The sequence below is a fragment of the Camellia sinensis genome, chromosome 8 (assembly GCF_055761805.1).
Source record: "Camellia sinensis isolate YWXY chromosome 8, ASM5576180v1, whole genome shotgun sequence".
Lineage (NCBI taxonomy): Eukaryota > Viridiplantae > Streptophyta > Magnoliopsida > Ericales > Theaceae > Camellia > Camellia sinensis.
In genome coordinates, this window is record NC_138968.1 from 123422857 (window position 1) to 123449672 (window position 26816).

Here is a 26816-nt window from a genome sequence, read left to right on the forward strand (position 1 = left end):
AATCTAACCAATTCAAGGCTTCAATACAAGCTCAAATGAGCTAACTCTTACAAAAACATGATGAAATCATGGTCTACTCTCAAAACATGGACATGCATGTGAGGAATTATGGACTACAACCTCAAAACTTCAATATATATACATGCATGCCACAATTGAGCTCTAATTCAACACTATTGAACCAATTCTTGACTTAACTCTTTAAATTACCACGACCCATGCTAGAAGGAACTTAAATACATAATAAGGAGGGTGAAATTCATACCTAGGTTCCTCAATTACAAGTCTAGAGGCTCAATATGCAAGAATCCTTCAATCTCTACAAGACTCTAAGCCAAATTGTGAAGAACTCAAGCTTTCTCTACCTCTCACTCTCTCAAGTCGGCAAGAACAAGAAATGGACTGATAAAATGTTTTGTTAAAGTGTTGTGAGGCTCAAATATAGTCTAGGTAGTGGGCCACTCATGTGGCAAAATGGTAATTACGCCAACTCTTGACATTAAGCTTATTCTAATGTAATTTAATCATACTAAATCACATTACAGATAAATACGCCATAAAATCATATAAATTCCAATGATCGTAAAACGTATATCGATTTCAGATTCGGTCGCCGATAAGGCCTTCAATTTGCAGTTTAAACATAAATACACAAACAGATAATCAAACAGTCGAACAGATAAATGTACAATTAAACAGACATACTCAGTCAATTCAGTTCCAGATTTTAGTCAGTCAGTTCAGTATTTCAATCAGTTCGATTACTTATCATAATCAGTCTTAGTTTAGCAGTAATCAGTAGTTTATCGGTAAATAGTGGTGAGGGTTATTACATCCGCTGAGGACTTCGAGCGCTTGGCGAGCAAACAGACTCATTATCGGATGTACCTGCAAGAACATCCAAGTCTTGAAGGGCCGTCAAAAATGGGGTGTCTACAGTACTTCGCAGCGTAGAATCGTCAGGGCGCGTTTCGAAATGGGCCTTAGAACTTGGCCAGTACGACATCCAATTCTCTCCTAGAACAGCTTTCAAAAGTCAGATTCTAGCTGACTTCGTTGCCAAGTTCACAGGTTGTCATGCCGATTTTGAACCGGCGCAGCCTGCCGTCTAACCCCAACAGAAGTGGCGAATGTACGTCAGAGATATGTGGCGGATGTACTGTGATGGTTCTTCCAACCAACGTGGTAGCGGGGCGAGAGTTGTGATTGTGACCCCCGAGGGTGCAATAATCGAGCAAGCGATGAAACTTGGTTTTGATGCATCAAATAACGAGGCCGAATAGGAGGCTCTGCTAGTCAGCCTTCGTAACGCGCTTCATTTAGGCACCAAACACCTACAAGTCTTCTTTGATTCAAAGCTAGTCATCAATCAACTGAAGGGGGAGTATCCATCTAAGGACAACCAAATGGCTGCTTACATAAAGACGACAAATTCACTACTTGTACAATTCGATTTCCATGAGATGAATCAGATTACCTGTGATCAAAATACCCATGCAGATGTTCTTGCCTGCTTAGCCTCCGCCATCAATTTGGAAATCAAATGAACCATTTAGATGGGATTCATCCTCGAGCCGAGTATCAGCAACCTTGAACCCACCAGTGTTAACATCGTTGATTTGGAGCCGAGTTGGATGGACCCCATTGTCGCATTTCTGTCCTCAGAATGGCTTTCAATAGATAAGAAAGCAGCCCATAAGCTACGAAACAAAGCCCTACGCTACTATTTAGATCCCAATGGGAAGCTCTATAAGAAGTCTCTTTCAGGGCCATATTTGGAGTGTGTGCATCCAGACCTAGTGGTGGATTTTTTAGTCGAGATACATGAGGGCAGTTGAGGTCCCCATTCTGGAGAACGTTCGTTGGCCCACCTAGCCGTAACCCAGGGGTATTAGTAGCCCACCATGTGAACCGACACAGAGAATTATGTAAAGAAATGTGAACAATGCCAAAAATTCCCTTCCTTGACTCATTTGCCCATGAAAGAATTGAATGTCGTCACTAGCCCTTGGCCTTTTGCCCAATGGGAACTGGACATCGTTGGACCACTCCCAAGAGCACCAGTAAATAAACGGTTCCTGATTGTTGTAATGGATTATTTCATAAAGTGGGTTGAGGCAGAACCATTAACACATATCTGAGATACAAACGTAAGACACTTCGTGTGGAGAAACATTATAACACAATTAGGCATATCGCGAGCACTTATTTTCGACAATGGCATCCAATTTGACAGCGGTGTCTATCGCGAATTGTGCAGCACATACGGTATACAGACATACTTCTCCTCACCAGCTTAACCGCAGAGCAACGACCAAGCTGAGGCCACCAATAGAGTGATCCTAGATGGAATCAAAAAACGCCTAGAAAAGGCCAAAGGGAAGTGGGTTGAAGAATTGCCCAGTGTACTGTGGGCTCATCGCACCACGCGAAGGCAACCTACAAGTGAAACTCCATTCGCCTTGTGTTTCGGTACAAAAGACATTAATTCTCTTGAAATCGGCCTACCTACTTTAAGATAGAAGGCATTTGACTCGGGGCAAAATGATATGATGTTGGCATTATTCCTCAATCTAATTGAAGAGCGTCATGATCGAGCTCTTGTGCATATGGCACAATACCAGTAGCAGCTCGCCAAATTGTATAACCAGCGCGTGCAGTAACGTCGATACACCCCAAGCAATATGGTTCTTAAGAAGGTGTTTCTTGCCACCAAAAATTCGATAGACGGCAAATTGGGCTCTAACTAGAACGGTCCTTACCAAGTCGACTCAATTGCTGGAGCAGGAGCATATTGGCTCTCGGATATAGTGGGTAATAAGCTCCCTCGACCGTGGAACGCTACTGACTTGCGCAAATTCTACCATTAAACGGCATCAATAAACGGCATCAAAACCATATTTTTGTAATGATGTAATGATTTAGTTTCTTTTCCACAAATGTATCTTTATAGTTCATCTATGAATCAAGTCTTTTCCACAAATGTATCTTTACAGTTCGATAAATCTTCATAACTCATATCTGCTTAACTTATTCTGACTAAATAAGACTCCGAATTCGGAGCACCTCTTGTGTAGGTCATGATCGGCAGAATAAGCCTCCAAATTCGGAGCACCCTTTGTGCTTGGCACAATTGGCCAATATAAAAGACTCTGAATTCAAAGCACCCTTTCGTGCAGGTCACGATCGGCTGAATAAGCCTCCGAATTCAGAGCGCCCTTTGTGCTTGGCACAATTGGCCAATATAAAAGTCTCCGAATTCGAAGTGCCCCTCGTGCAAGTCACGATCGGCCGAATAAGCCTCAGAATTCAGAGCGCGCTTTGTGCTTGGCACAATTAGCCAATATAAAAGACTCCGAATTCGGAGCACCCCTTCGTGTAGGTCACGATCGGCCGAATAAGCCTCCAAATTCGGAGCGTCCTTTGTGCTTGGCACTATTGGCCAATATAAAAGGCTTCGAATTCAGAGCGCCCCTCGTATACGTCACGATCGGCCGAATAATATGTCATGGGCGATTGGATTTTTTCAAACTAATTATAAAAGATAATATAAGTGACATCGTATCGAACGAAAGAAACAAACGCTTGGTACTAAATTAATTCGAGTTTTATTAGAACAAACGGCACAAGACATTAAAATTATAAGAGAATACTAAACTACTGTATCCCTATCGTTCGCCTCTTCTTCATCATCAGTCTTCTTGGTATCATATGCTTCGAACGGAAGTTCATAACTATGGTACAAGGGCGAAGAGTCGTCAATACCAGTGGCCCGAAGAGCCTTGAGCCATCCGTGTTTGAAACCACAGTTCTCGTAGTGATAAACGTCATTGGCTAGTTTTTCCTTGGTTTTCTCAATATCGACTTTCCGACCATGAAAAAAGGCTTCCTCATACGCGCGGGATCGAATGACTTATTTGGAAAATACGGCGGTCGTGTCCCAATCGGCTATGGCATGGTCTATCAGACGCCGGTATGCTCTATCGGTGACAACCATATTCCCCGACCGTGTGGGCATCTTCGCGGTAGTCCCAGCTTTGCGTATCATGCTCTCCGCCTTCTTAGCGCGACATTCCAAATCTCGAATCCGCCCATCTTTTTGAACAATTTCTTTTTTAGCAGCCGGCAGCCGCATGTCGGTCTCGTATGCGCAATAGAGTCCCTTGATTGACCCATAGACTCTATCTTTAAACACCTTAAAATCGCTCCGCCCGATCATAGTTTGATGTACCTTAGGCGAAAATATTTGACGAGTAAAGTCCACCGCTACATTGGGATCGTGAATGATTGAATCTGCTTCAATCATAGGCTTATTACCAATAAACACAGCAAAACTAAGAGGGCGTGGTGATCTGCTCGGGTCCTATCGAACGGATGTCCGTGCACTTGCCGCCCTATCGTTGCCTTTTTGTTAAGACCCGTCTCTGGGCAATTTCTCCACTTCACTCCTCCTTGGAGTCCTTCTTCGTCAACTGGGTGAATGTCGTCTTCCTCGCTCCTCTAATGCCACAGTATTCACACAAGAAGCTATTCCACGATCCATTTCTACATCCAGCTCTACTAAACTCTTTCCTTCACCTTTCATGTTGAAAAATAATATGCCAGACATACGTTCACACTGTAGTAATTGCACAGATGCTTTCACTTCTTCCCCTTGACTCGCTACTCACTGAGACTAGAAATCCCTTTCATGGGTTGCGCAAGGGTTATTTAATGATGCCATCTTCAATAATTACAACATGCACCGCTAACGATGCGCTCGTAGTCACCGCTGTCACTGTTGTTAATCGGCCAAATTAAATCTTATATGGCCGAATTATTCTATTGCCTTGCTAGATCATGGAGGCCGTATTATGTACTCGGCTGAAAAATCATGCTTAATTAGGGCAAGGGCAGATTTCATCAGATATTTAATATAATCGGCTCATCCATAGATGGCTGAATTATTCTTCTGCCCCAAAGTCATAGAGGCCATGTTTTGTACTCAGCAGAAACTTTATGTTCAATTGGGGCAAGGGCAGATATCTCATATACTCGGCTCATCCGTAGATGGCCGAATTATTCTTCTGCCCTACTTGATCATGGAGGCCATGTTTTGTACTCGGCTAAAACTTCATGCTCAATTGGGGCAAGGGCAGATATCTCATCTACTCAGCCCATCCATAGATGGCCGAATTATTCTTCTGCCCTAAGATCATGGAGGCCATGTTTGTAATCGGCTGAAACTTCATGTTCAATTGGGGCAAGGACAGATATCTTTTCTACTTGGCTCATCCATAGATGGCCGAATTATTCTTCTGCCCCAAGATCATGGAGGCCATGTTTGTATCCAGCTGAAACTTCATGTTCAATCGGGGCAAGGGCAGATTGCATTAGATATTTCATATACTCAGCTCATCCATAGATGACCAAATTATTCTTCTACCCCACTTGATCATGAAGGCCATGTTTTGCACTCGACTGAAAAACCATGCTCAATTGGGGCAAGGGCAGATATTTCATCTACTCGACTCATCCATATCTGGCCGAATTACTCTGCTGCCCTACTTGACCATTTGTCGCAGTTCATTTTTTGCTTTGAGCATCACAAATAAGTTCATTACAATAATTTCAAACACAAACCATTACTATAATTTCATTTGTATGCACACGTCACTTCTCAAAACTAGCATTTTTCATTCATAAACTGAATACAAGAAAAACATCATTTTATCAATGAAAATTGCCCTAAATACAAAAACATTACTAATACTATATTAACACTAAAACAACTACAAATAAACAGAAAAAATAAGCACACTTGTTAAACATCTTCAAAATCCTCTGGGTTCGATTCCAGAGGTTCAACCACCAACTGCTCGTACAGAATCGGCAGATCAAGAGCCACTTTAGCAGCCGCCAAAGCTTTAAGCCAACCATGCTTGAAGCCTCAGTTTTCGAACGTCAATGCTTCGTCGACATATAATCCTTTGGCTTGAAGTTCGCCCGCATCAAACCCTTTGGCTGCATCCGCCTTCACTCACTCTCGGGCCGTCTTTGCCTCCTCTAACTCGGCCATCAATCTCAAATTCTCTGCCTCGGCCAACTTCAACTCGCTGTCCATGTTGGCAGCCCACTCCTCGGCGCTCCTAGCTTTTCTGCTCTTCAGCGTAGCCTTCGCCCGTTCCTCTTCCGCCCTCTTAGCTTCGGCCTCCGCCTTATTCATCGTCATTTTCAAATCGGCCATTGTAACCGTAACCTTGTTTCTTTCATCTTGAAGTTGGACTTCGATCACGCCGAGTCTCTCTACGACATTGTAGTGACGGCGGCCGATCTCTGTTATCCTGCCCGCCGCCTAAATAAGCAAAACAGCAACCACATTAAATAAAAAAATAAACATAAAAACAGCAGAACAAATTCATCTCAATGCACTTACCAGTATAGCTAATTGCACTACCTAAGTATTAGAGATGACGTCTGACTCGGCATGGAACGCAGCCTTATCTGATGGAAGTGAAAGCACCGATGCCACACTAAGGGCCACAACGGGATCTTTAATGGCTGATCCGCTAGACAGAATCGGCACATTTTTCATCCTTGGCTAGATAACGAATGGCTCGGCCAAATCTGAAGAAAACAACTCTAGCCCTTGTCGTTTGTCAACCGATTCTTCTGGTGATTTGACAATACATTTGGCAACGTGCTTTTCGCCCATTTGATTGATTTGATCAGAGCCTAAAGTTTCCATCGGCTGACGAGCGGGCACTTCGTCAGCCACGATCAATTCTTGTGTTACTACAACGACTGCTGGAGGGGGAGTTTCTAAGTTTTGTCCACCACTGGCTCTCCTGCGTGCCGCCATCTTCTCTGTATTTCTTCTCTTGGCAAATTGGGTAAGCGACTCACCGACCATTTCTTCAGAGTCGACTCCAAGCAAATCTCCTAATTCGAAAAAAATGTCCTCTAGAGAAGCAATCTCCACTCGGCCTGAAGTAGAGGGTTGGCCGCTGCCCCCTTAGTTAAGTTGCTCAAAAGCCAACTCAACTTCTTTATTCAACTCTTCTTCTTCCAAATGGATCACCTGTCCAGTGTCTTCCGTGTCTGAACTCTTCTTTTCTAAATGGCCCTCTAGTTTAGCCTCTTCAGCACCTAGACCCTTAAGACCGGTATCCCTTAAGCTCTTAAAGCTGGGAAATATGAGTGCCGTGAGATGTTGCTCTACTCTCAATATGGGGATATGATCTGCCACTGAAAAGGTTGCGTAGGTTGATTCGTATCTTAACAGAATGTGCACCGCACGTCCTTGTCCTTATAGATTGGCCCGCCCTTTATACCTAAGGGTTGTCTTCAACTGGTTAAGAATGGCTGGGTTTGCCGACGGAAGGACTCTATTTAAGTTGTTACCTACAAAAAAAAAAAAAAAAAAAAACTGGATTTGTAGACTTTTGGAGCCGAATATAATGTCTAAACTAAAAATTTTTAGCCACTTGGCTCGCCCCTTCGTCTCGGCACAAGGTCTTGGCGATCTTCTCCTTCGCCAAATGCCCAATTACCTCGAACGGCGACCATGACGTCATCGACTCTTTTTTTCAGAGCTAGCAAGCATAGTCACCAAATGGTGATCTATGTCCTTGGCTCTAAGAAAATAACGACCCTGACGACCAGTTGACTTCATTAAGACATAGCAATGCCGAATCATCGGAATTCCCTGGTTAAGCCCTAGTCGGCGGCTCTGTTCCACTAAACCCATGACTATACGGTAAAAATTCACAATAGGTTGAGAGGGAATGAAACCCCAGTAGCGCAGAACAGTCCTAAGTATGGGATACAAGGGAAAATGAACCCCACCCTCAACAATTGACAAGAGAGGGAAGATTATAGTGTTTGCATCAGCCCTCTCCATATCAACCACACTATCTGCCACAAGGGACAGGTGGACGTCGTCAAGAATCGAAAAATGACGACCAAAAGCAGCAACTCGTTCCTCAGAAAGGATAGATTTCAAATGAGTTGTTATTCTAGACAGGATAGAAAATAAATAACAATGCACAAAGGGATTGAAATATGAATAAAAGATGAAAAGAGGGAGAGACTTACATGTCAGAATGAGGGAGCAAAGTGAAGAAACGATATGAAGCAGAGTCGGAAACACAGGAGTCGCGAGAGAGGAAGAACGGTATGAAGAATGCGAAGGAGCCAAAATTCCATATGTACGATTTTTAAAACACATTAAATGAACGTCAAATTACGAAGGGGCGAGAAGCAATGATGACCCCAAATTGCGACTAATCTGACACATCAATACCAAAAGACGCGTGCGCCGTATTTTTGACTTCCAAGATTTGTCGAAATATTCAACCGACCATGCCAAATAACAAATGTTAATCGGATGTTCGGGAGGCAATTGTGGTAACTGAATAAATGAAATCATGTCTTGGGCTGGCACAGTGCAAGTCGGCGGAACACGTCGAATCCATGGTCACAGATAAGTCGGCTATATTAAGTCTAGTGGGCCAATACCGAATAAAACCAAGCTTAAAAGGCCGTTTGAACCAATTATCCCATGGGCTACATAGAGGGCCCATGAATGGGGTCAAAGCCCATTAGGAAATAGTGGGCCCTAGGAAGGTTAATAGGGAAACAATATAAAAGAAAGTAGAGGAGGACAGAGAGGGCATATGGTTCTTGGACAATAGAGTATTCCTAAACCCATTACACCACAATACTATATGTGAGCTATATACTTTTTTTTAGTAATCATTCTTTAAATTACTTATGAATTACATTGTATTAACTAGGGAACACAAGATCTTGTTGCAACAACAACATCGAAGTGCATGTGACATTGCAAATAGACAATGCAAAGAATTTCCTAAATGGTTCAAAGATCGCCTAAGCTACAATTCCTTATAGTATAGTTTACACATGAAGTCAAATTATGTCAAAAATAACATGCCACATTTTTTAATGTAGATGAACCAATTGTGGAATGAAAAGTCACCCAAAGCAACTGATGAAATATGGTCATTAGCAAATTGTCCTAATGGCTTAGTGAACATATATTTGGGATGCATTTGGAATGCCATCCGATTCCATACTATCGACTATGACAACCGTCGTAAAAGTCAAAATAATGGATTGGTAGTGGAAGGGGACCATGAAGGGCAATTGATAAAGCTCTACGGCTACATTTGTAAAGTTTGGGAAATGCTATATTTGTTTAGGCATTAGGTTGTTTTGTTCCAATGTGAATGGTATAACACTGGTAGTAGTAAAACTATGCATGTCAAACCACATTTGATAATTATTGATGTATGAAGTCGATGGTATAAAGATGACTCGTTTGTTTTACCAAGTCAAGTGCAACAAGTGTTCTACGTTCATGATACTGTAGACACTCCATTTTTGACGGCCCTTATGACTTGGACACCATCGCATACACCTGATGATAAGTTTATTTGCTCGTCAAGTGCTCAAAGTCCTCAGCGGAATGCCACAGCTTTGAGCCCTTCAAACCCTACACTTTTGTTGCTTTGTTCTTGGACCAAAACCTTGTGTTTTTCAAGCCTGCAGCCTCTGGTGGCTTGCCGGCCACCCCTTTTGGGTTGTTGGCCATCACTTTTTGGTTGCCAGCCACCAGTGATGGTCAGCCGGCCACCAGTGTCTTTTGCAGATATTTTGTGACAGTTATGCCAGTTGTTTGCACAGATGCATGCATCTGCTTCCACGTGTAGGGCTGGATGTTCTTGAGGGGAATTTATGGTTGTCTATATATAAGAGCCTTTCCTCTCTCATTTTAAGGTTAGAAAATTTTGAGATCAAAATTTTTCCTCTCTCTACAATTCTCTCTCTCTCTCTAGCAAATTCTTACACTTTTGCCTACAAATTCTTAACCTTTGCCTATACACCCTTAACCAAACCTTCTCATCTTTGAGCTACTTTTGAGCTTGGTTTGAGCTCTAGAAGGGTGTGTTGTCTTGGTTTTGTTGCTTGAATTGCTTATTCTCTTCAAGATGTATAAGGCCTTGCCTTTTTTCTTGCTTTCTCTACTATTTTTCTTGTTGTTTTCCAACTATTTTTGGGCTATAAAAATTCTGTATTTTTGGGCTGAAACTTAGGTTTTAAGGCCATTAAAGGTTGAGGGGTTGATAGCCCTTCTTTATACCTTGTTTTGAAGGCCTTTGCCCTTGTGTTTCCCACCATTGCACTATCTTTTTTTGAGCTTTTAAACACTAATTTTTAGAGCTTTTTCAATAGCCAAAATCATGTTTTGAAGTCCAAATTTGGAGGGGTTAGCCTCCCGTCCTTGTGTCTTGCTTACTAGTCTAGTTTGTGCCATAATTTAACATGTTAATTTAGTTATTTTTAGCTCAATTCTAGCATATTTTAGGACTGTGTTAGAGTAATTTTAGCACTGTTTTGGGCTGTTAGTTGCATTTGAGCTTTGTTTTGCATGTTTATAGTGTAATTGTCCTCATAAGCTTGGTGTTCTAGGCCTAGACACCATCTTGTTTGAGTTGATAGCATTTATTTATGCTTTTTCTCACTTATTTCCAGCACTAATAATCTCTGCAACCTCTTTCCTTTCTTGGTTTTTGTTTTCCTTTGAGAGTTGTTTCAAACAACTTGTTTGTTTAAAGCATGAGATTGAGGTGTTATACTTAATGGTTTAATCCCTTAGGGGGTTCATTACCAATGGTATGAAGTCTCTTTCATGCCTAAAACAATATTTAGTTTGAGCCTTCTTTCCATTTAGAGGACTTAAACTCACCATTTGGACTTAATTGATTAAAGAATGGTTGGTAATTTAAAAATGGAGTAATTAAAATTGAGGCTAAAAAAGGTGCAAGAGAATAATTTGGTTGTGTTCAATCGAACGTTAATTGAACACATAGAAACTTGGGTCATTTCATACTCACTAGTGATGAAATGATTCAAGTCTCCAAGGGCACCACTTCCCTTGATCAATTCATGAAAGGGAGGAGGTTTGAGTCTTATTTTGTTGAATTTATAGAACTTGCACACTTTGGTTCACAAGCCATCATGCAATGAAATTGCTTGAGTTGGTGGTTTGTGGCTTAAGTTCACTACTCCTTTGATTTGTTCATGAAAATGAGGGGTGAGTTGTGCAAATAAACCCTTGAAAATACCCCGTGCATGCTCTGTTTGTTCTGTGTGGCAGCAAGGTGAACTGGGCAGCAGTGGCCAGCAAGCCACTTACCATGGCTGACAGGCTACCTTTGATGGCCGGCAAGTGATCACTGGTGGTCGGCAGGCCTCACCACTGGCCAGCCAGCCAATAATGCAAAATTCCGCAGTATGTTTGTAAGGCAGAACAGAGTTATTCTGGAAGTGGGCAATAGTGTATGTGTTCTCTGTGCAACAGAGGCTCTCGAGAAGAAAAACAATGTTATTTTTGGGTGAAAACCGAGCATGCGCATGAATATCCCTTGCTTTCCGAGGTGGAGCAGTTAGTTTAGTGCTTAATTGTTTAGCTTACTTACTTCTTTTAATTGCACTTGTGTTGTAACTATTTAATTAATTAAAGTAGTTAGCTAGTTATGATGTTGTAATTAATTATCTAGATTAGTTAATTAATTCGGTTTGTAATAATTAGTTAAGTAGTCTAGCTATTTATTTATTTGTCTTGTAATAATAAGCTTAACTTTAATTAATTAGTTAATTAGCTTAGTTTATTCGGACTCTCCTTCATGAGAGCGCAATGTAATAATGTGTATGTCTTCCAACCCCACATCTTTCTCCCTTTTATTTACTAGCTTATGATGGTTAGTTTAGGGACATCACGTTTCAATTAGCATACTCCATGTTTGCATTCATTTGTATTGCATGCACCGAGGATCGGCACATCATTCTAACTGCATTGTTGTTTTACATACTTCTTTGAATACGTGCTTAGACCGCATGTTATCAAATTGTTTCATATGCCATGATAAGTAGCCGAGCCTATTTGCATATTGCATATGTTGCATTAGTCGTATTACATAGTTAGGAATCATGTATTTTTCTAACTAGTTTCTCTTTTGGCTTGGAGTACTAAGTGAGCCTTTACTCGCTTTAGCATATCGCATGCGTATGATTGTTTCTATGTTTAACATGCTTGCCATGAGGCTAATTGCTTAAATGATAAACTATTTGAATGCCTGTGGATGAAGGCTTATTGCTTGAAGTGGAATAATTTAAGTAAATGTTCATATGCAATCACTTTTTCAAGTGATGCATATTTCAAAACAATTTTGCAAACAAACATGAATTGAAATGTTCCAATTCTTGTAAGTTAGTCTATACTTGTGTGTAAGCGCATCACATAGTAATGCTGGCCTAATAAACCGGAACAAGAGCATATAATGTACATAAGATTCATATCATGATTAGTAGAGGCCGATCTTTGATCGGCCAAGCGAGGGTGTTGAAATTCATTCATGACCTTCCCCTCTCATACCTAAGTTCCTGAGCTGAGATAATCTTGGTGATGACGGACACGTGGCCTTTGGCACGAGTCATTGGTTTCCTAGATTTTCCAAAAATATTTAGGTGGCGATTCTATATCTGGCAAAGCAATCCATTTTTGGTAATTTGATTCAAAATCGATTTTCCAAAAGATTTGCTGTATTTGGACTCTTTGGTGATTATCTATTTCGCATTGCACTTGTGGAATCAGATTCAGAACCGCGGGAGTCTGATACTGTAGGGCTTATTTCGACTCCTGAAAAGGGACGTGAAAAATTTGAGCTACAGATACGAAGTTAGGTGACAATTTGAGAGTAGTTGAAAAGTTTCAACATCGAAGAATTTGGGATGTGCCAGAGCTGGATCTGCGAGAACTTGATGATTTGTTCCAACAAGATGAAAGCACTGATGTTGTACCAACTGAGCCTATTGATGACGATGTGGTGTTACGTTGAGATGATATTGAAGCTGAAATTATTTCAATGGAAGTTTTGCAGTCTGATAAACGTATACAACTTGAGGGTGTTATGGATGATGCCTTCATCTGTGATGATGAAGATGCACTAACAATTGTGGGTGACGATGAAGAAAAAGATGAGCTTGAAAGTGATTTTGACACAGATATGGACATAGTCTTCATGTATAAGTGCTAAATTTCAACATGATGTCCATAGTAGTCCTTGTTTTGTTTTTTTGTCCTTCTTGTTTCGTTGATGTAATGGGGGAAAGAAGAAGACTACTTTTGTGCTTTATCTTATATGTAGTGAGATAAGACCTCATGTTTTCATTTTCGAGATATAGTTGTAATATTTTCTGCAATGTTGAACCTCTTAAATTCATGAACCTCTTTATTTGAAATTTATGCTTAACATTATGAAGTATTCTCCTATTATTCGTGAATGAATTAGCTTCTATAAATAATCCATATTCAAAACATCAACGATGTATGTGATGTTTTTACTTAATACATATCATGTTTGCAAACATATTACTGGTAATAGCATGGTTCTTGGGATAAGGACGAGTCGGCGTAAGAAACCATCAAGTGGCAACATAGCATCAGCCTCAGCAACATCTGCACATGACATTGCCACCCCGATGAATTTATCCAATGAGACACAGCTGCTGGATGACACACAAATAGGTGTGGAAGAGACACAGGCTCATGGCGTAGGTAAGATCATTGTACTTAATTATTGTCAATTACATGTTTGGGACACTTTTTGCAATTTGAATGTGTGAATTGTTGCCCCTTCTTCACTAGGGAAAACTAGGTCAACTTGTGTACGCGGACCTACACTAGGAAAAGGCGTGCAAAAAAAAAATTGCTAGCAAAAAAGGAGATAAACTACATGTTTATGTCAATTGCTTGTTGAATGCAATCACTGGAGGGAATGCCACCCCAGTAGCAAATGAGTTGGGACTGCAAATTAGGCAGTTGTGCCCTCTCGAAATTGATTAGAGTGATTAGTCGTTTTTCAATCAAAACTAAAGAACTAAACAAAGCACTGATTTAGTAGAACAGTGGATTATCCAAGTATCATACCATGAGGACTTTGGGCTGAGTTACATTAATTTGAATGGTAATTTTTAATTTAATTTGAAGAAGAGAGGATGATGTGGTTTTTTCTAATGAGAATCTAAATTAAAACTAAAACAATTGCGCAAATAAAAAGAATAATCTGAATATGGAGAGACTTAGGATTTTGAATCCACTACTAATCTCATATCATGTAATCAAAATATATAATTCTAGTAAATCGATGGCTCGGATAATAATGATGTATCGTGGCTACATGCCCTAATATCATCATGAAGAAGATATGGATATATTCAAAATGTAGGCATGAATCATCTTCTATCGGCACGAATCGTTTACACTAAACTAAGATTGCAACACGATTCGTCTCCCCTAAGCATGACTCATCTTACGATTCGTATATACAAGAAAGTAAAACAATTTTATGATCATGCATTCTCAATCACAGAAATCGAATACATAAATCGAATGAAAAGATTAATTGAATAGAAGATCTAAAAACGATCATACAACGATTATCCAATTCCAAAGACAAACTAGAATTAAAATACAAAATTACATGATACTTGATTAGAGTTTCATCTCAATCCTAAGAAAAAAGCTTAGCCGCTTTTGGAGAGGTTGAGCACTTCGAATGTTGAAGAGAAAGCTATGGATTGATGATTTGCTCTCCTTCTCTAACTCTAGTCGTCTTCCCTAGGGTTTCAGATCACAAAACAAGTCCCCAAAATTCCTTTTTATAGCCTCTACTCCATTCAGAGTCAAAAACATGCGCACACATATCGAGGCAAATTCGTTCATGCGGATTAGGAATTCCGCTTGAACGGATCCAGTCAAAGAGGAATTTTTCGTAGGAAAATCCGCTCATGCGAATTGGGAATTTTGCTTGGGCAGATCCAATCAGTGACGGACTTTTCGCTATTTTGCCTCTACTTGCCATCCTTTTGTTTCCAGAGTGATATTAGCCTGAAAAGGATTAAAAAACACTTTATTGCATCAAATATCATAAGCTCAAAGACTAAAAACATAAGATAAGGAGCCTCAAAGTGTAACATTTCGGCTCAGATCACAGAGTACCAAAGATGCTGTTGTACAAGCTGTGCTAGTAATTATTGACCTTGACCTAAATGTCTTCACTATGTATATTTGTAATTGCTGCAATTAATTTATGTAATACTTCACATATTTATGCTTGCAACACAAGTTTGATATTGGTGAGGATTTTCATACTGATGAAGAAGCTCAAAAGATCGTTGATAGAAAGGCCTATCTCTTGTACAAGGATTTGAGGTACAACCTAAAGCAACACTTTCTCGAACTTCAGGAAGAGGGTGTTGATGTCCTCTATAGCCATCTACCTACAAGAGTTTGCTTGGGCGATTGGAAACATATGATTGATGTGGCTTGGAAAGATGAATCTCATTTGGCAACAAACAAAAATAAACCACTTTATTGATTTAAAATTATATTATGCCTTGATAAGTAATAATTATTGAATAATTCCTTTTTTTTAGAAACGATCAAAAGCTGGTAAAGTAAACAAAAGTATGTTACCATATAATCATACAAGTGGATCTCGATCATTTCCAATGACAATGTCGATCATGGTGAGAAATTGTTCATTTGAAAAATATATGAATCACTTATGTAACCAAAAGTCATGGTTAATACTTTGACGAAATAATTTTGTTATTTGAAATTAATAGGTAGATGAGAATGGAGAGTTGGATTTTCCGGAATTTTTTGCGAAATCACACAAATCGAAGAAGACCAATGAACGGATTCATCCCAAATATGGTGAGCTACATGTAAGTATTGAACTTTTTTTTCAATTGTATTTAATATTAATTAGTATCTTGGCACAAAATTGCATGTTATTCTTTGTGCTTTTGTTGAATAATCTTTTTTTTTTTTTCTTGTTTTTTGTAATGACAGGATGAGATGGTGAATCTATAAGTGGCAGCCACAGAAGCGGGAACGCCATTGACACAGGAGGAACTCTCACGGCAAGTGCTTGGCCAAAAAAAAGCATTACTTGCGTGGATTTGGGATTAGCCCACGACCCACTTCTCCACATGATAGTGCGGCACGAGCTCGTAATAAACATATGGAGCCAATGAGAGCTGAGATAGAGGTTCTTCATGAGGAACGCCAAAGAGATCACGAAGAGTTGATGAAGAAGAAAGAAAAGCGCCAAAGAGATCGTGAATAAATGATGAGTGTAGCTTGCTTTTCGTGCTCCTTGGAGGGGTTTAGTCTCCTCGGATACGACAGCCCTATAGTTCGGACTCCCATGGTTCTGAATCTGGTTTTCACAAGTGCAAGTGAAAAAGAAAAAAACACAAATAAGAGTCTAAATTCGGCAAATCTTTGGAAAATCAATTTACAATAAAAAATGTCAAAAATAGACTGCATTGCCAGATTTCAGAGTCGTTACTTAAATATTTTTGGAAAATTTATGAAACCCATGACTCATGCCAAAGGCCACTTGTCCATCATAACCAAAGTGTCTCGGCTCAGGAACTTAGGTATGAGAGGGGAAGGCCATAAATTGAGTATCCCACTCACCCAATCAAGGATCGGCCTCTACTAATCATATTATGATTTTTATATATATTATATGTTTTTGTTCTGATTAATATGCTAACATTACTATGTGAGGCACACAAGTATAGACTAAGTCACTCACTTTGAAATGCTTTGATTTTATGTTTGTTTGCAAAGAGTTTTGAATATGAGCTACTTGAAAAGGTAAGCCACTAATCATGTTATGATTTTTATATATATTATATGCTCTTGTTCTGATTAATATGCTAACATTACTATGTGAGGCACACAAGTATAAACTAAGTCTTCCACTTTGAAATGCTTTGATTTTATGTTTGTTTGCAAAGAGTTTTGAATATGCGCTACTTGAAAAGGTAAGCTCATATGTACATTAATCAAAATCATCCTAACTTAAGCGAATAGTCTTTATCCACTAGCATTCAAACAAGTATATCAAATAAGCACTTAGCCTCATGGTAATATGCTTGATATATCAACACAAACACACATGCAATACGCTAAAGCAAAAAATACTCATCTAGTACTCCCAGGCAAGCAAAGAAAATAAAATAATTAGAAAAATACATGTTCTAATATGTAAAGTGAGTTATGCAACACATACAAAATGCTACTATGAGGTTCGGTTTTTAACATGTCATGTGAATCAACTCAAAACATGTGATAGCACACATATTCCAGTAAATAGGAAATGACAATGATGTTATAATGATGAACCAAACCCAATGCATGCAAAAATGGATATTAAGCATGGCAATAGTAATATGATGCTACCATGTTAAGCACGTAAATAAAAGGGAGAAAGAAATGGGGGTTGGAAGACACACACAATATTTCATGTTTACAAATTTGCTCTCGCATAAGAGGGTCCGAATGAATGTCCTAATTGACTAATTATTACAACACAATTGAATAAACTGAATTAACTACCTTTTACAAATTCAAATGAATCTAACTAATTAATTACACATATTAATATTAAAGAACTAATTAAATGGAACGGGAGGCGAGGAGCCACATGTGTGCAACCGAGAACATCCTCCCAGAAACCTCTTTATTTGCTACCGAATCTGTTTTGTTTGTAGTCAAAGAAGTATTCTGTTTTGGCTTCAGGTTCTGCTCTGTTGTGCCACAAAAATGACACTGTTTGCACAATAAAAGGTGGTTGGCCAGACAGAAAGTTGGCCGGCTAGCCACAAATTTTGGGAACTGCCCTGCTGCCACAAAATCAAAATAGAGCAAAAATAGAGTGTTTCCAGGAGATGTTTATCCTCTCTACCCTTCCCTATCATGAAGATGATCAAGGGAGAAGTAGATTCGATTCACCAACCATTAATTGTTATAAGTTTGTTACGTGATGATCTATAGACTGATAGGACAAAAGCTCAATAAAATGAAAGAAAAGACGAGCAATACCTCCTCCCTATCATGGTGTTATCTCAAGGGAAGTGGTAGACATTGCTTTTTGAATCACTAAACATCACTACAAAGCATGTAATGATTCAAGATGCAATAGGTTCAATATAATGTCCAATTAAACCCAACTCAATTTTATTACCTCTTTTTTTTTTTTATCTCTTTTACTCCAATTTTATTAGCCTATTTTACATTACCTTGTTATTTTCTTATCTTTTCTTCATTTTTTCAAAAAATAATAACTATGTCCACTAAGTGTAAAAAATGAGAAAGAAAAGTGTCAAACAAGAAGTTGTGCTTAGCATGAGAGAGATGTAATGCCTTGGTAATGAACCTCCGAAGAGATTAAGCCATTAAGCATGGAAAGTCTCTTTCTCATGCCTTGAACAATAACCTAGTGTTTGAGATAACTCTTAATCGAAGAAAGCAAAGAAATGAGGAAGCTGGCAGAGATGATTATACAAAGGTGATTATTATAAGTGTAAATATTTACATGAAAACTATGTAAAGAAAGCTATCAACTCAAATAGATTGGTGTCTATGGCCTAAACAACCAAATCTATGAGGACTTACAACAACTCAAGCATTGTATTCGAAGCATAAACTAAATAAACAAACTAAACAGTCCCTAAATAGCACAAAACAATGCTGAAATCAGTTTGAAAAGAGTGGAAAATATAGACCAAAATGGAAGAGAACAAAGCTAGAAAGCAAGCCTAAGGAAAGGTGGTTAACCCCTCCACTTTTTGAACCTTTAAATCACATATTTTAGCCTCTAAAAACTTTGAAAAATAGTAGCTAAAAACAAAGAAACAAGTGGAAAAACAAGGATATAGGATATGGGATAAGGTTCAAAAAAGAGTGGTTAACCCCTCCACCTTTGGTGACTTTTTAATCACAAGTTTCAGCAATTAAAATCAATCGAAAACAGTGTATAAACAACAAGAAAAAGAGAAGAAAAGAGTAGTGTAAACAAAGCAAAAGATGGCAAAGGCTATACCTTTTGAAGAGAGGATACTCTTTTGTTCACAAATCACAAGTTGAATCCTGTGAAAGGCTGAAATTTGGGTTTAATAATCTCAACAAGAACCAAATTTTTGGTTTAAGAAGTGTATGTATAGTGTATGTATATTACAAAAGAGAGAGGAAGAGTGTTTGGCAAGTCTTTGGCTCTTTGCAAAATTTTCTAACCGCAAACCGTGAGGGGTGATCATCTATTTATAGAAAAAAGGTTCCCTTGTCGTAAATATCTATATTGAGCTAACTAGTGCAAGGCATGCACATAGGGGGACAGCTAGCTACAAAATATCTGCCTGGCACTGAACATGGCTGACCAGCCAATAAAAATTGACCTACCGGCCACTTGTTGGCCAGTAGGCCTCTGAGTGGTCAAGCTAGAAAAAATGAGGTTTTGGTCCAAAGGAGGTGCAAGGTTTTAGGTTCTGAAACTCAAAATTGAAGCCTTTTGCTGAAGAAATTGAACGATTGTACAGCATAATAATTCATCATTGAGTGTTCAATGTGAGCTGCCCAAATCTTAAGGGCAGCCAAAAATGGGGTGTCTACAATGACGTAGAGAGAGGAGATGATGAAAGAAGTAGACGAGGGAAAAAAAGCAAGGGAGGAGATGATGAAACAAGTAGAAAAGGAAAAAAAAAAAGCAAGTGAGGTACAACAAAAACAACTGAATCATTTGAACGACATGGTTTTATGACTCATAATTCTCTTGCAGGGTTCAGATGGTCATCGTACTATTTGGTAAGAAGAATTTTATTCATATGATACTAAAAGTTCTACAAAAATACTTCACATATTGACATTATTGGTTTGAAGAACTTGCAATTGTTTTGACAATATACAAATAAGAGGAGAAAAGAAATAACACATTAATTCATTAACTAATTAATTAATTATGTAAAAAAAACAGAGGAACAGAGCGAATATTTCATGATGCAAATTTCCCATGTTATCATAACAATGGAATTTTGTTAAATGATGAACTTAAAAAAAAAAAAGAAAAAAAGAAAAAAAAAACATATAGGACTTGTGGTAAAACACCTTAATTAGCACGTCTTCAACTTAATCGCAAAAAGGGCGTTAAGGGGGTGAAAATACAAAACAGCCCCCCAACCACCATATGGATGTCACGGCCAACTTCCTCGTGACAAATAGGACCTATGACAATAGATGTAATGTAATTAGCACGTGTAGATTGGGAGTTAGAGCCGAAAATGCCTTAAACTTAGTCAAAAAAATGTTGTTCCGAGGGAAAAAATTCAAAACAACCCTCCAACCACCGTATGGCTATCATGGACAGCTTTCCCGTGACAAATAGGACCTGTGACAACAGACGGAATGTAATTAGCACGCATAGGTTGGGAGTTAGAGCCGAAAACGCCTTAAACTTAGTCGAAAAATGCCGTTCTAGGGGTGAAAATTCGAAACAGCCCCCAAACCACTGTATGGCTATCACGAACAGCTTCCCATGACAAATAGGACTTGTGACAATAGACAGAGTGTAATTAGCACGCGTAGGTTAGGAGTTAGAGCCAAAAATGCCTTAAACTTAGTCAAAAAATGTCGTTCAGGGGGTGAAAATTCAAAACAGCCCCCGAACCACTGTATGGCTATCACGGACAGCTTTCCCATGACAAATAAGACCTATGACAATAGAAGAGATGTAATTAGCACGCGTAGGTTGGGAGTTAAAGTCGAAAACACCTTAAACTTAGTCGAAAAATGGCATTCTGGGAGCGAAAATTCAAAACAGCCCCCAACCCACCGTATGGCTATCACAGGTAGCTTCTCATGACAAATAGGACTTGTGACAACATATGAAATCTAATTAGCATGCGTAGGTTGGAAGTTAGAGCCAAAAACGCCTTAAACTTAGTCGAAAAATGGCATTCCATGGGTGAAAATTCAAAACAACTCCCGAACCACCGTATGGTTGTCACGAACAGCTTCCCTGTGACAAATAGGACCTGTGATGATAGAAAAAAATGTGATTAGCATGCGTAGGTTGGGAGTTAGAACTGAAAACGCCTTAAACTTAGTCAAAAAATGGCGTTCTTGGGCGAAAATTCAAAACAGCCCCCAAACCACCATATGGCTGTCACAGACAACTTTCCTGTGACAAATTGGACTTGTGATAATAGATGGAATGTAATTAGCACACGTAGGTTGGGAGTTAGAGCCGAAAATGCCTTAAACTTAGTCGAAAAATGGCGTTTCGAGGGAAAAAATTCAAAACAGCCCCCAAATCACCGTATGGCTATCACAGACAGCTTCCCCATGAAAAATATGATCTATGATAATAGATGGAATGTAATTAGCACGCGTGGGTTATGTAACGCCCTGAAATAAAAGGTAGAACCATCCATCGTATACATTAAATAACTACACTAGTATAAGAAATTATTTTTCATAGATTCCAATTGAGTTTTCAAAAGAGTCCAATTGAGTTTACAAAAGAGTAATATATGCAGATATACATTCACAAGCATATCCCTGAATCTATAGCATAAGTAACAACAAGAGTTATAGTATGAAAGTAAAACAAATAATAAATGCCCTAAAGACTTACAACTTTCCAAGACAATGCTTGGTTACAAAAAAATAGAATTGAAGTCCAAAACAGATAAAGGCCCTTGGCCCGTACAAAACATATACCAAAAAAAAAAAAAAATTCAATAAAATGAAGCTCTTGCTTCAAGTTCTCCAAAGCTATGGCCTTGGCAGAGGCATATCATCAGCACCTGAAATGTTTTCCCACTTAAGATGAGCCAAAGCCCAGTAGAAATAATCCAACACAGTATATGAATCTTAACAAAGCAATAAGGTGAATGCATATGCAATGCTAGTGACAAAACATTTTATATCTCTTTCAAACCATACAATGACAGGTTTATATCACAGTTCATAAAACATTATCTTTTCATTGGAAAATAGGGCAATGAATCATATCTTTGGGAATCTCTAAAACAAGTATCACATTTCACAGAAATTTCATCCATGGGAAACCGTGAACCGGCACCCATGTAAACGTAGGCTATACAAGCACTACTATTGCCATTTTACGGATATTTTGTTCGTGGGATCAGCTCCCATGTATACGCACGATTTTTGAGACTTTCACCCTAGACACATAGGCCAACTTATTTGATGTAACAACAGCTCTTTCCCAGATTCACCCATTTTCTCAAAACAATATACATTTCCACGAAATAAATATACAACAATGCTCAATGCAATTGGATGAGAAATTCATTTTCAATTCTCTTAATTCCCATGCAATTTTTACAACAATCATAGCTATCCTCTACCGATAACCCAAAATAGATATCTCTAAACAAATAGACAATTTCATTAAAGATAAACTTTCCAAATTTCAAGATATGAGTGGTAATACATATCCAACTCCACCATCATCATCCATAACAACTCAATGTCACAATTTCAATATCAATTCCATTTATCAATACAAAATCAACATTTGAGATTTCTAGGGCAAAAACCCCCTTTTCCTTTATAAAACCATTTCCCAAGATAAAAACCCCTTATTGCATCATACCTCAACAATAAACATCCATCCACAATCATTATCGATAAATCATTTGAAAACCCCTCTTTTCTTTTCGAACCAAAACTAAGATTGTTCAAAAATCCATTTCTTTCACAAAGTGCTTTTATAAAAACAAGTAACTAAGTTGAAACTCTTAAGGGAGTGCGGAGAATCCTTACCTCAAGCTTAGAAGATAGAAGAGAAGAACTTGAAAAAACTCAACGTAAACAAAACCATGAGCCACTCGGATCAAAAGGAAGCCCTTGAGACGATCTACAATCTATTTCAAAGGACCAAGGTGAGATGGTACTTCTAGGTAAGTATATTTAAAGGTCTAAGTGAAAAAAAGTGAACTTTGAGAGAAAGAAAGCGAGTCATTGGTGAGAGGGGAAAAGAGGTGAAAAATAATAAAAGGAAAATGTTTTGAGAGCTATTTATGGTGGCTAGATATTAATAGAATAATAGCTCCAAGGTCAAATGAAAAGAACTAGTCAAGAATCCCCAGAAAGTAAGGCCCAAGCCAAACAAAATCTAGAAAAAGACTCACAGCGGTTAACCCTCGCGACAGTGGCGTTGACCTTTAGGAAAAAATCTGAGACACTAATGTTTTACAACAGACGAGGGTCGACCCTAGGCGACAGTGGTGTCGACCCTATATTTTCAGTATGTAATCCAAGACAAAGCAACGATTGAAGGGTCGACCCTACCAAGACTGGTGTTGACCTCAGAGGCCAATAACAGGGTAAGTGTCAACATCTCTAAGCCTGGTGTCGACCCCAAATTTCAGTAGCCACCCTAAAGGCATAGCAACAAGGTGGTGTCGACACCACAGAGGCTAGTGTCGACCCTAGGAGCCGAACAAAACAGAAGAAAAAAGGCGGTGTTGACACCACTAAGGATGGTGTTGACCTTAAGCCAAAATCCAACAAGAGAAGAGGAAAGGACGACCGCTACGAATGTGGTTCCCAGATTCGAAGGTAATAAATGGGTCGAATCTAAGCCTGAATCGCTATAGGTTGGGTGTTCACCGCTACATCTTGTACACGTACAAGAAGTGCCACAGGACAAACTAATCAAAAATGTGCTGCTACATGTTTAACTTTTCTAAGGTTTCATTATAGAAGTTCACCTTATGATATGATGATTGGCCTCTCAAACTCAGACATAACAAATTACATATTGTATGCCCCTAAGCGCCAACTTTTGTAACCTAGATAATCCTCATATTAGAACTAGATTATTTCTTTCACAAGCTGGCAGATAAAAATAACCAGAGTAATTGCAAATTGCATGGAACCAGATTTAGTATGAAACTTCCTAAACTTGAGGTATCTGCATAAAGAAGTACTACACAAAACATATTATGTTTAGTCATTTCACTCCAAAATAATAAAAATCAGAACCTCAAGAATGCCTAGGGCAACTCCACAAATCTGGGAGACAATAGGCTCAGGATCCTTTGCAAATTCCCCAAGAAGGGCGACACATTGGTCATCTATAAAAATAATAGTATGAAGCTTATAAAGAGAACCTCAAATTAGTAAGATGATGGAAAGCTGCAGGTCTGATGTAGTATATGTTTACAACCACTACAATTTACAACCACAACCAGGGCATGTAAATAAAGGGGAAACCTCACCAACTCTAGTTCTAAAGACTGACAGCTTTATGAAAATAACATCCATAGATTCTGATAATTGCCTTTGTATATTTATAGGATGAAGAAATTACAAAATAGATTGTTTGTGCAGTTGGTTGGAATAAATATTGCATGATATATATATATATATATATATATGATTTTATTTCCAAAAAGGCATTTATAGATTGTTCTACCTGAAATGCATGTTACAATTTTTTCCCTATCTCTGAAACAATTGATATTTTGTAACCAATTGCAACATTTTTTTTTTTTTTTTGTAGATGACTTTTGGCGTGGACTTGTAGATAATCCATTTTGGTGTAGGGAAGAGAAATTACAATTTCATATACAAGTAATACTTTTGTTGTCCTCTACTTTTGTGTAGTTTAGTATTACTGATACAGATAACTTTTGGAAACCAATTGATAATCATTGGCGTGGTACATAGATCACTTTTTGTCATGGTACGTAGATCACCTTTTGTCGTGGTATAGATTATAATGGTAATTTGTACCGCGCCATTTTCGCATGGTAATAAATGTATTTTTTGTATATGGAGGGCTGGATTTTTGTATATGATTCTATAATTTGTATGGAATTATTATTTTAGTTTGGACAATAGTTAGTTTGTTTGGAATTTGACATTTAAAGTTATTCATTTTCGGATGGTTAGAAGTAAAATGGATGTAGATTGTGGAATGATTGATAGTATATGTATTGTTTTTGTTTATATATGTATTATAGGTTGCATGAAATACAGACATGTTGTAGAGAAATTATAATGCTGCGATTAAACATAAGATCATGTTTTTGGTGACTAAGGAAGTACATATTTTAGCGACTAAATTGTTAGTAACTAAAAAAATTAGGAAAACAATTTTGGTGACTAAAAATTTAGTAGCCAAAAAGCAATCAGACATTTGGCTACTAAAATATTTTGTAACCAAAAAAGGATCAGACATTTGGCTACTAAAATATTTCGTAGCTAAAAAAAAATAAGCCGAACAACAAAAAACCTTTGCCAACTACAAATTTTGTTGTGAAAAATGTGAGACTATAGGGGACCAATCGTTTAGTAGCCAAAACACAAACTATTTGCCGACTAAAATCTTAGTAGCCAAAAATATCAGACTTTAGGCGACTAAACTTTTAGTAGGCAAAAAAAAAAAAAAGAGACTTTAGGCAACTCAAATCTTAGTAGCCAAGACACAATAGTTACTTTAGGCGACTAATATATTTAGTAGCTACAAAAATAATAGGATGTACCAAAAAAAATTCTTGGCAACTAAATGTTTAGTCGTTAAAAATAAAAGATTTTTAGTCGCTGAAAATGTGATATTTAATTTTACTTCAATACTTTTGACGACTAAAAAATTAGTTGGGAATTTATTACATTTGGCGACTAAATATCTTTCCCGACAATTCTTCCACGATTAATGTTGCGACCAAATATTTTAGTCTCTAAAACCCTTCGGCAACTTAAAATTGACTTTTGGCGACTAAAAATTTAGTTGCCAAAAGTGCCAATTGTTGTAGTGATGGAAGAGCTTATGACAATTAGTGGTTCAAAAATAAAACTACACATTTTTGTGACAACATTATGCATTTTTTGTGGGAATATTACACGTCTTTTCATCGAAATGTTTTTGAACTAAAATGTATAACATTATTACAAAATATGTAATTTCATTTTTGAATCATTAATTATCGCAACTCTATCAGAAAATTACATAATATGTACCACAAAAATACATAAAAATGTTATGTGTTTGTTGCACACCTCCAAAGAGATTTATAGGTTACAAATGTTCCTTACTATTTTTAATAAATCTAAAAATAATGAATTATAAACATTATTCATATTCATTAAACACAAAAGGGTTAGTTTCATTTTATTCCTTAAACTATTTTTTTATTAATTTTTTAATTTCATCCTTTTAGTAGTTGGAATTTTGAATTCAATTCATATAATCCAATTGGAGATAATCCATCCAAATTAGTAATGGTGAAAATCTAACTTTAGAAAGCAAGAGGGTAATTTATAATTTAAACAACCTAAATCACACTACCAATCACTCATTTTATTACTCTTATGGGTTTATTTGGTTTAACTTATTATAAGTTAAAAGCTCATAATAAAAAACAGAAATCGAAAGCACCATCTTCTTCTTTTTTTTTCTTTTTCTTGTTCCCCCCAATATATTTAAGTTAAATATGCCTAATAAATTATAAATAGAAATAAATAGAAACTATAAATAGTCTGATATAGACTGTCAAAATAAAATAAGTTATACAAGCAGCTCAGATAAACCGTACCAAACAGCCCTATTAGACTAATACCATGAAATAATATTCAATTATATAATTTAAATTGTTCAAATTTAAAAATAATATTTTTGCTCATGAAACTAGGCTTGTTTGTCATTCATGGCTTATGAAATTAGACTTTAATTGCATCATATTAGTTAAAACTAAAAATTAATGAGACTAATATAGATAAAATTGAAAAATAAATTTATTCACACGCTTTTAATATGTGCGAACAAAACACACTTTATGATTGATGGAGTTTTTTTTTTTTTATGGAAAATCACAAAGTTTATTATATTATACATTTGACAGTAAGTTATTGAGTAAAATAC